The sequence below is a fragment of the Capricornis sumatraensis genome, chromosome 23 (genome assembly GCF_032405125.1).
Source record: "Capricornis sumatraensis isolate serow.1 chromosome 23, serow.2, whole genome shotgun sequence".
NCBI lineage: Eukaryota > Metazoa > Chordata > Mammalia > Artiodactyla > Bovidae > Capricornis > Capricornis sumatraensis.
This window is the reverse complement of record NC_091091.1, coordinates 18,689,759-18,701,992: the sequence shown is the minus strand read 5'-3', so window position 1 is coordinate 18,701,992 and position 12,234 is coordinate 18,689,759.

The following is a 12,234-nucleotide window of genomic DNA, read 5'->3' as shown; positions in this document are numbered from 1 at the left end:
AAAATGGCAACCCACTCCAGTACTCTTGCCTGGGAAATGCCATGGACAGAGGAGCCTGGAGGGTTACAGTCCATGGGATTGCAAAGAGTTGGACACGACTTAGCAACTAAACCACCACCACATTTATCTTTTGCTGAGCTAAGAATTTTTGATATTCTGGATACAAGTTCATTATCAGATATATAATTTGCAAATATTTTCTCCCATCCGTGCGCTTTCTCAACCCTTCACTGATACTATTTTAACAATACAAAACTTTTTTAATTTTAATGAATCCCAATTTGTCTTTTTTCTTTTTGGCCATTTGTGCTTTTGCTATTGTATCTAAAAAAACTAGTGGTTAACCCAAGACTGTGAATATTTACTCCTGCATTTTCTTCTAAAAGGGCTTCCCTGGTGGCTCAGACAGTAAATAATCTGCCTGCAATGCGGGAGACACGGGTTCATTCCCTGGGTTCAGAAGATCCCCTGGAGAAGAGAATGGCTACTCACTCCAGTACTCTTGCCTGGAGAATTCCATGGACGTTCTCCATAGAATGGACGGGTCTGGCGGGCTACTCCATGGGGTCGCTTTACCATTTTAGGACTTACTTTTGGGTCCAAAATCCATTTCGACTAAATTTTTCTGTATGGTGTAAGGAAGGGGTCCAACTTCCTTTGTGAAAAATCACCAGCAATAAAGTTAACTTCTGCATCTCAATTCTGTACCATCAATCTCTATATACCTGTTCTTATGCCAGTACACACTGTGTTTATCATTACAGTTTTGTGTAAGTTTTGAAACTGGGAAGTGCAAGACCTGTCAATTTGCTCTAAGATTGTTTTGGCTATTCAGAGTCCCTTGGATCTTCATATGAAATTTATCATTAACTTGGCAATTCCTGCAAAGAAACCAGCTAGGGTCTTGACAGGGAACATGCAGATCATCTGCGGCGAAATGCCATCGTCACAATATTGAGACTTCCTATCCATGAACACGGCATGTCTTTTCATTAATCTACATCTTTCTTTCAACAATATTTTGTCATTTACAGTGTATGAGTCTTACACTTGTTAAAATTTCTTTCTAATATTTATTTTTAATGCTATTGTAAATAGAATTTTCTTAATTTCATGTTTAGACTGTTCACTGATAATGTATAGAAATTCAACTATTTTTTAAAAAAAAAGCTGTATTCTGCAACTCTATTGATTCTGGTTAAATCTAATAGTGTTTTATAGATTCCTTAGGATTTTCTACATATAATATCATGTCATTTGCAAACACACTTTTATTTCCTCTTTAATAATCGGGATACTTTTCATTTCTTCTTATCACTTAACTTCCAAAGCTAGAACCTGTTGTAAAACACCAGACAGAGAAGTGATCACCTGATTTTAGGGGAAACTGTTCAGTCTTTTACTATTAGGTGTGATGTGAGCTGTGCTTCCCCGGGGGCTCGGTTGTAAAGAATTTGTCTGCCAATGAAAGAGATGTGGGTTCAATCCCTGGATCAGGAAGATCCCCTTGGAAAGGAAATGGCAACCCACTCCAGTATTCCTGCCTGGGAAATCATGGATAGAGGAGCCTGACAGGCTACAGTCCATAGGGCTGCAAAAGCGTCAGATATGACCTAGTGACTAAACAATAACAACAGATATATTAGCTGTACATTTCTATAGGTAGGGCTGATGAAGTGCCCTGCTATTCCAGTTTGCAGGGCATTTTTATGATAACAGGTATTGGATTTGGGAGGCATCTACTGAGATGACCATGTGATTCCTGTCACTTATTTTATTAATACACTGTATTACAAATTAATTGATTTCGTAGTGTTACACCAACCTTGCATTCCTAAGACAAATCTCACTTAATGGTGGTGTATAACAGTTTTTATACATTGTTAGATTTGGTTTGCTAATATTTTGTTAAGGATTTTTTGTGATTATACTAGTGTGTAGTTTTACACACTAGTGCTACTGGTCTGCAGTTTTCTTTTTGTATGATGTCTTTGCTTGGTTTTGGTTTTCAAATAATACTGGCCTCACAGAATAAAGAAATGTTCCTTCTTTATATCTTAGACAAGTTTGTGAAGAATTGGTATTAATTCTTTTAAAAAAATATCTGGTAGAAATCATCAGTGAACTAGCCATATGCTTTTTTTTCCTGAATATTTTAAAATTACTAATTCAATCTCTACTTGTTCTGGGTCATATTAATTTCCTAGAGCTACTATTAATACGGGCTTCCCTGGTAGCTCAGATGGTAAAGAATCTGCCTGCAATGCGGGAATACCATGTTCAATCCTTGGGTTGGGAAGATCTCCTGGAAAAGGGAATGGCAACCCACTCCAGTATTCTTGCCTGAAGAATCCCATGGACAAAGGAGCCTAGAGGGCTACAGTCCAGAGGTTGCCAAGATTCAAACACAACCGAGTGACTAACACACATATTATTAATTATATACATTATTAATGTAACTACTATCACAAACTGGGTGGCTTAAAAACAGTAGAAAGGTACTTGTCTCAGAGCTCTGGAGTCTAGAAGTCTAAAATCAAGGTGTCTCCAGGGCCTGCTCCTTCTGAAGGCTCAAGAGGAGACTCCTTTCTTGCCTCTTTCTAGCTTCTGTTAGTTTCTAGCAATCCTTGGTGTTTCCTGGCTTGGGACAGCGTAACTCCAGTTTCTTCCTCCATCTTTACATCGCCTTCTTCCCTATGTTATGTGTGTCTGTCTTTCCAACTCTCTTTATAAGGATATTAGTCACTGGATTCATGGCCCAACCAAATCCAGTAAAACTTCATCTTGACTTCATTACATCTGCAAAGACCTCATTTCCAAATGTCTTAAGGCTTCCCTGGTTGCTTAAATGGTAAAGAATCCGCCTGCAATACAGGAAACCCAGGTTCAATCCCTGGGTCAGGAAGATGCCTCGGAGAAGGGAATAGCTTACCCACTCCAGTATTTCTGCCTGGAGAATTTCATGGATAGAGGAGCCTGGCGGGCTATATAGTCCATGGAGTCACAAAGAGTTGGACAAGACTGAGTGACTAACACTCACAGGTACCAGGGATTGGAACTTCAGCATTTTCTTTTTGGGGGGAAGGGGGACACAATTCAATCTGCAACATATGTCCGATCAGATATTCTATTTCTTCTCGTGCCAGTTTCAGTAGTCTGTGTCTTTGTAAGCATGTACCTATTTTATCTAAATTATCTAATCTTCTGGCATACATATTATCAATTATACTCCTCTTATAATCCTTTTTATTGCTGTAAGGTCAGTGGTGATTTCCCCATATCAACTTGTGATTTAGTAATTTGAATCTTCTTTTTACTCTGATCGGCGTTAAATAAGGGTTTCTCAACTATCAACATTTTCATAGAACCAACTTTTAGTTATGACGATATTCTCTATTTTACTATTTATTTCTGCTCTACTCATGCCCTTATTTCTGCTTACTTATGGTTTAATTTGCTCTTCTTTTTCTAGTCCCAAAGTGGACAGTTAGTATAATGATTTGAAAGCTTTTTCATTTAACGTAGGCATTCGTAGCTATAAATTACCTTCTAAGTACTGACAGCTATATCTCATAAGTTTTGGTATGTTTTGGTTTCGCTTTTATTTATCTCAAACTATTTTCTACTCCTTTGTGATTTCTTCTGTGATCCACTGGTTACTTAGAAGTGCTTTAATTTCCACAGATTTGTGAATTCCTTACATTACTCTGTAACTGATTTCCAATTTCATTCCACTGTGACTGGAAAACATACTTTATATGATTGCAATTCTTTAAAATTTATTATTTTTTTAATGGCCCAGGAGATACTCTCCTAGAGAATGTTTCATGTGCACTTGAGAAGAATGAGTATTTTGCTCTTGTTTGGTGGAGTGTTCTATAGATATCTACTAAATTTAGTTGATTCATAGAGTTGTTCAAGTCTTCCAGGTTTGTTGATCTTCTGCCTAGATACTCTATCCATTATTGAAAGTGGACTACTGATGTGTCCATCTATTATTTTGAATTGTCTATTTCTCCCTTCAATTCTGTAGCATTTTGCTTCATGCATTCTGGGGGTTTACTGTTAGGAGAGAATATAGTTATAGATTTACCCTTTTGTTGCTTTCTCAAAATGTCCATCTTTATCTCTAATTCCCCGGCAGTGTGTAGCCTCTGATACCACTTCTCAGAGGATGCCGTCTTAAGCATGCAGAGTTTCTGTCCACCATCTAACTTGTCTGCCATTTCACTTGTTGCTATTAGCACAAGGAACTATGAGCCTCCTTTTAACTGTTCACCACAAAGATCATAATTTTCAACAACTTGTCGCAAGCTCTGTTTCAAATAAACTTAAGTCTCCTTAGGAGAGCTACGGAGGTCTCTATTCTTAAGGCCTGCCTCTCCCTTAGGAATAACCTTTCTGACACTGCACAGGAACTGGGGGCTGGGAGAGTGACTCACTTCTCTCAGAGTGACATCTGTGCTTTGTGAGTGGGGGTGCCAGGTAACTTGCCCTTCTTGGATGAGGCCTGGCCCAGCAACTGAGGCCTAGTATTCTTAGCCTGCTATGTCTACAGTAGTCTTCCACTCACAATAAAGGCTGAGTGAGGAAAGGGGGTCCTGGGCCCTTTCACTTGATCTGTCTGGATGAAAGTTTCTGCAATAAGAATCCCGAATGTATAAAAGATGCCCACGTTTTCCCCTCCTGTTCAGAGTAGAGCTTCTCTCAGATTGAGCTCAGGGAAGTGAGTAGGAGTGGGTCATAGCTCAAATGTCTTAGACTCTTTTTCTTACAGAGATTAAATAGATTAATTTTTTTTTTTGGAACAAATGATTCTCCATTTGCTTTGTGCCCTTACGATAACTATTTTCCAAGTTTATGTGTTCTTTTAAAATAATTTTCACCAAATAGTTGTTTTAATTAAAACAATCCTAACCATATTACAACCAAAGATGAAAGACACAGCACAAAATCATGTGTTTTTTCCAAGTGCATCTGGCCATGAAGCTAAAAATTTACACAGCCACGTATAAACAAAGCGCAGCTCATCCTCCCTCACTGTAGCTAAGCATGCCAAAATTAAACGGACCAACGAGAGCAAGAATGTGTCTATGACACAGAGTTGAAAAAGCTAACACAACAGTCAGGAGACAGGAGGTTAACTCATGTGATGTCCCCCCCCCCCCCACAATACATGAATTCTAATAGGAAACATTATGCATTGTGTGGCAAAAACAACAAAATGATATGACACACTCTTCTATAAACAAAAAACCACTGTTCTTTGCATTTATTATCATTCCTTACCAAACAAATTCTTGGCCCAGAACTAAACAGGAATAAGACGAGATCAGAACTGTAATTTATATCACCTATGAGTTGCTTCCCTCAGAATTCAAGTATCAGTCTACGCAGACTGGTTGGTTCATAGTCAGAGGTAATTCTGTCCTACCAGAACCTACTATGAGCTTCTTAAAGGCATACATGCCTAGAACATACTCCCAGAGCTTTGGATTCTGTAAATCTGGAGTAGGGAGTAGTCATTATGTTTTTTAAAAGCTCTCTCCTAAATAAGGACCTGTAATAAAGCATCATCAGTTCATACTTTAAAAACTATTACATATTTATAATTAGACTTTGTATTTGGGAAGGCAAATTCCATTTGTCACTTATATTTTCCGAAATGTCCTGGCTATTCAACCTTTATTCCATCAGACTGCATTTAAAATCACTCAGTCAATTCTGTTCCCACCACCACCACTTCTCCAAAGACGACATGTTTTGATCTGATTAGTACTGTATTTAGAAAGTAATTCAGAAAGAAGCAATATCCTTAAAGATGTCCAGTCATCTTTTTCAGGAACTGCTTTACATTTATCTCAAAATTTAATGGATCTCAAAATTCTACTGGACTACAGGAGATCAAACCAGTCAATCCTAAAGGAAATCAGTCCTGAATATTCTCTGGAAGGACTGATGCTGAAGCTGAAGCTCCAATCTTTTGGGTCATCTGACGCAAAGAATTGACTGCTTGGAAAAGACCCTGATGCTGGGAAAGATTGAAGGCGGGAAAAGAAGGGGACGACAGAAGATGAGATGGTTGGATGGCATCACCAACTCGATGGACGTGAGTTTGAGCAAGCTCTGGGAGATGGTGAAGGAAAGGGAGGCCTGGCATGCTGCAGTCCATGGGGTTGCAAAGAGCAGACACGACTGAGCAACTGAACAGAACTGAAAATTCTGTTGTTTACTCATGTAGTTCCCACATATTTATTATTTTACATTTTAGTATTATGAAATGTTTATTTTCTAAGTGCTAGTGTTGGCAAAATGAACAATGTGCATGTATGTGCGTGTAAAACTTAATTCTGTGTACAGCTTTCAGGGAAAACTACGTCATCAATTTCAGCTGCTATGTTCTCTGGTAGCTTCACCAGTTTACATCACTTTTCCAACATCCTTCTAAGGAAATTCCTTTTAAGGGAGCTGTGAGAGTGGTAGGGAGAGGTAGAGGGAAAGAGAGCTGCAGTAAGCTGTCAACACTTTGTGGTCTTATGACTCATCACAAAAAGCAGAAAAAAAGATATGCTGAACAGGTTGGGATCTTCTTCAACAGAAAAGCCCTCAAATTCTATATTAAGCTTCTGGTTATCTGAAAATATATAATCCATATAATTTATTTTTATCTTTATTACATTTGGGGGAATGACAAAGAAATAAACATCTAAAAATGTTTCCAAATAGGTTTACTCTGTGACATTTCTCTACAACTAAAAAGTGCTATCTTTCTGCACTACTAGAAATGCCACATAAAATTCTTCAGTCTAAACCGACACTACAAAACACTGCTAAGGGAAGTAAGACATGATGTGCATAAAAATGAGATAAACCGTAATCATAAATTGGAAGGTTTAATACTGCTAATTCTCTCCACACTGATCCACAGATTTGGCACAACAATAAAATCTTAATAGGTCTTTTTTAAGAATTGATAAATTAATTTAAAAACATATAGGATCTAGAGCAAGTTTGAAAAAGAAAACAAACAGGATTTGTACTACTTGATTTCAAGATATAAAGATTAGCAATAAAGACACTGTAGTATTGATGTAAGGATAGACATATACAGTTCAATGGCACAGGACAAAGTTCAAAAATACGCCTACATGGTATACCATGTAGGCATCAACTGACTTAAAGATGCCAAAATAATTCAATCTGGAGCAGGGGAGGAAATTTTTTCAACAAATGATGCTAGAACTGGATCACCTTACAGAATACAATAAACCTCAATATTTACCTCATACAACATATGCAAAAATTTACTAGAAATGAATAGTAAATCAAAATGTAAGAGTTAACATCACTAAACTTTCAGAAGAAAATATGAAATTTTCTTGTGCTTGACACTGGATTAGGCAAACATTTCTTGGAAAGGACATAAATCCTGAGTTTTAAGAGAAAAAACTGATGAGAGGTTTTATACAGGATATATAAAGAACTATTACAGCTTAGCAAGTATTTTTAAAAAGCAAGAGATTTATACAGTGTTTCACAGAGATAGGTACAAAGAAAGACACTCAACACACTAGTCGTCAGGGAAATGAAAATGAAAATCACAATGAGGTACCACTACAGACCTACCAGAATAGGTGACGTTTCAAAGATCAATTATATAAAAATGTTGGCAAAATGTGCAACAGTGGAACTCCCATACACTGCTGATAGAAACACAAAAATGTTTCAGTCACTTTGGTGAAATATATGACAGTATTTTATAAGGTTAAATGTGCAATTACAATATTATCCAGCAATTCCAATTCTAGGTATTGTATCCCTGAGAAATGAAAATATATGCCGAAAGACTTACATGTGAATAAGCCTAATAGCCAACATCTGAAAGCAATTCAAATTCTACTTAAAAAGAAAAAATGGATAAATAACAGCATATCACGCCCCCAGAGACTTATTTAGCAATAAAAAGAAACGAAATGTCATATACAAAATCAGGAATAAATATTTAAAAGTTATGCTAAGTGAAAGAAGTCAAAAATAAAAGACTATATACCTATATAATTCTTAAAACATAAAATTCTAGGAAAGATAAAATTATAAAGATTGCTTGTGTCTATGGGTCCAATAAAGTGACTGATTTCAAAAGGGCAGGAGGAAACATTTTAAGGTGAAGAAACTGTCTTGTACCTTGATTGTGCTGGCAGTTATCAATTTGTATACACATATCGAAATCCATTAATCTGTACTCTAAAATGAATTTTTATTTCATTGTGTATAAATATTACCTCAATAAAAATCATTCCAAATAGATTCAGGGTATTAAAAATGCTAGATACTGAATGTATCACTGAATTGTGACTTCTGAACTACCACTTGAAATCAAAGAAATGACCTTTACTTACATTTTCAGAGTCATAAAGAAATGTGACACATTTCCAAAAACTCATGTATCTTTCTCTTCAAGCAAGCATACTTGGAGGTAAAAAAAAAAAAAACAGTATCTTTTACTTGCCATCCACTTCTTTGCATAGTATTCTGACTAGGTATGTCAATGGCCAAGAAACGGTGGCATTTTGATACTTTTTTCTATATCCTTAGATATAAATGAAGATAAGGCTGATTACTGCACAACATTTGGTCTTTGCCAATAAAGCTATATTATTTGGACTAAAAAGGAGGTATGCTGCTGCTGCTACTGCTGCTAAGTCGCTTCAGTCGTGTCCAACTCTGTGTGACCCCACAGACGACATAAACATTAACAATTCCTTACCAAAGAAACCAGATCCCCCCTACAAAAACAGAAACCAGTTTTGGAACACAGAAAAGACCAAATATCCTGTACTAGAAAGTAGATAAAAAAGAGATAAAAAAATGACGGGGACATGTCAAAAAGACATGGGAGGTTAGCTTGAAGAGGCCCTGACTAACCAGATCTAGGACACTACATGATAACCTACTGAATAGAGAAAGAATCTTGACTCCAAACTGGCAGAGGGAAAGAGAAAACTCTTCCTCACAGTGTTGTTCCGTCGCCAAGCAGTGTCCAACTCTTTGCAATCTCTTGAACTGCAGCACACCAGGCTTCCCTGTCCTGCACTGCCTCCTGGAGTTTACTCAAACTTGTCCATTGAGTTGGTGATGCCATCCAACCATTTTATCCTCTGTTGCCACCTTCTCTTTCTGTCCTCAATCTTTCCCAGCATCAGTGTTTTTACCAATGACTTAGCTCTTTGCATCAGGTGGTCAAAGTATTGGAGCTTCTGCTTCAGCATCAATCCTTCCAATGAATATTCAAGGTCGATTTCCTTTAGGATTGACTGGTTTATCTTGCAGTCCAAGGGACTCTCAAGAGTCTTCTCCAGCACCACAGTTTGAAAGCATCAATTTTTTGGCGCTCACATTGGTACAGTACTGGAAAAACCATAGTTTTGACTATATAGACTTTTGTTGGCAAAGTGACATTTCTGCTTTTTTAATACGCTATCTAGGTTTGTCATAGCTTCTCTTCCAAAGAGTAAGCATCTTAATCTCGTGGCTGCAGTCACCATCTGCAGTGATTTTGGAGCCCAAGAAAATAAAATTTGTTACTGTTTCCACTTTTTCCATCTATTTGCCATGAGGTGATGGGATTGGATCTTAGTTTTTTGACTGTTGAGTTTTAAGCCAGCTTTTAAAGCCAATTAAACAATTTATTAATAGAAGAAATAATGGAGTCAGAAAGATCACTATTTTCAAATCACTGGAAAAATAACTTAATCCAGCAAGAAACTACCATCAATACTAAAACTGAAATGATAAAAGTTTGGTGAGGAAAAACTATTTACAGTCACTCAAAGTACCTATGTACAAATTACTTATTAATTATAAGCGGGAAAACAGTTAACATTTCAGTGGAGAAACTCAATGGGCATAAACCTTGTCAAAGTTAAAATCACTTACTCAACTGACACTGTGTGTATTTCATGATGTGATGGACTGATAAGGATATCACTGGATATTCCTGATAAAAGATCATGACCTGAATAATAAAAAAAAATCAAAAACCTAAATTAAGAGACATTCTACAAAATGAATGACCTATACTCTTCAAAAATGTAAATGTCATTAAAAATACAGAAATAAAAGGCTCAGGAACCATTCTAGATCAAAGGAGACTAAGGATAATGAATCTCAAAGTCAATGAGCAATCTTGAATTGGGTTCTGGGTTAAAGGAGTGGGCAAGAAACTATTAAGTCACCGGGACAACTGGGAAAAATTAAATGAGATTCGTAGATTAGACAGTATACCTAAGCTAACTTTCCTAACTTTTGGTAACTGTACTGTGTAGTTAAGTAAGTAGATATCCTTAGTCTTAGGAAATAGAGAAATAAACATGAAAATACTTAGGAGGAAAGGGGTATGAGGGATATGATGTCTACAACTTATTTTCACATGGTTCAGGAAGATGCGGGTGTGTGTGATATGCAATATTTGTGAAAGAGAAAGAAGAATGAGTTAACAAGGCAAATATGGCAAAGTAAGTGGCAAATCTAGGTACAGGGCACACGGAAATTGTTGTGCCATTCTTTTAACTTTTTTATAAATGTGCAATTATTGAAAGTTAAAAGTTTAAAAAAGTCGGGTGGACAAATGTTGAACCCTACTTTCCTTCCACAAGCCAAGTCTTCCTTGTTTCTCTCCTACCCGCTTCTCTATAATCCTAGCTCTCTTGCCATTAAATTATATTTGCTTGTGTTGTTGCTCTGATACACAGAGGAAGAAAAACACAGAGAGCAGTAAATAGGATATGGAAATTAATAAATTTCAGCATTCTCTTAATTCCAACAACCTGATGGAAGATAATCAAAATAGAATGAAACGTTTTGGCAAGGGCCAGAGAGTAAATACTTGAGGCTTTGCAAGTCACATATAGTCTCTGTGACATCTCGTTCTTCCCCCTCCAAAACTACTTCTTTAAGCTTGTAAGCATTACAAAAACCGACCGTGGGCTGGATTTTCTGAACCATGACAGAATATTAAAGTTCTCTAAGAACTACACAAAAGTAGCTCTACTGATCCCTGAAACAGCAAGGACATTACTGAATAAATGAAGCAACAAAACTGTATCAGCATGGTAGTTAGTTGTCAGGGCAATAAATAGTTAATAAAGTTAAACTTTAAACAAAAACTAAAGATTTAACATTTCTTAAAGTTTCTTTTGTAACTCTAAAGTTTGTCACCTTTGAGTTTGTGTGGGGGGAATAAGAATAGGGGAGGTCACTTACATAGCTGCTTATTTTCAAGACATAACATCTTAGGAAAAGTAATGAAAGAAAAAATAACAAGTTTCACTTGGGAAAGATTAAGAAGGCCTAGACTTAAGAAGTGTGATACAAAACTGATGGGGTGACATTTTAGAGCTGTTCCTGTCAAAATTCAAGATCATTTCCATGCTGTAATGGAGTTCTCCAAATTTCAGTTCAGTTCAGTTCAGTCACTCAGTCGTGTCCGACTCTTTGCGACGCCATGAATCGCAGCATGCCAGGCATTCCTGTCCACCAACTCCCGGAGTTCACTCAGACTCACATCGAGTCGGTGATGCCATCCAGCCATCTCATCCTCGGTCGTCCCCTTTTCCTCCTGCCCCCAATCCCCCTCAGCATCAGAGTCTTTTCCAATGAGTCAACTCTTCACACGAGGTGGCCAAAGTACTGGAGTTTCAGCTTTAGCATCATTGCTTCCAAAGAACACCCAGGGCCGACCTCCTTCAGGAATGGACTGGTTGGATCTCCTTGCAGTCCAAGGGACTCTCAAGAGTCCTCCAACACCAGAGTTCAAAAGCATCAATTCTTCGGTGCTCAGCTTTCTTCACAGTCCAACTCTCACATCCATACATTACCACTGGAAAAACCATAGCCTTGACTAGACGGACCTTTGTTGGCAAAGTAATGTCTCTGCTTTTGAATATGCTATCTAGGTTGGTCATAGCTTTTCTTCCAAGGAGTAAGCATCTTTTAATTTCATGGCTGCAGTCACCATCTGCAGCGATTTTGGAGCCCCCCAAAATAAAGTCTGACACTGTTTCCAGTGTTTCCCCACCTATTTCCCATTAAGTGATGGGACCGAATGCCATGAGCTTCGTTTTCTGAATGTTGAGCTTTAAGCCAACTTTTTCACTCTCCTCTTTTACTTTCATCAAGAGGCTTTTTAGTCCCTCTTCACTTTCTCCAAATTTAAATAGTATTTTAAAAAAAATC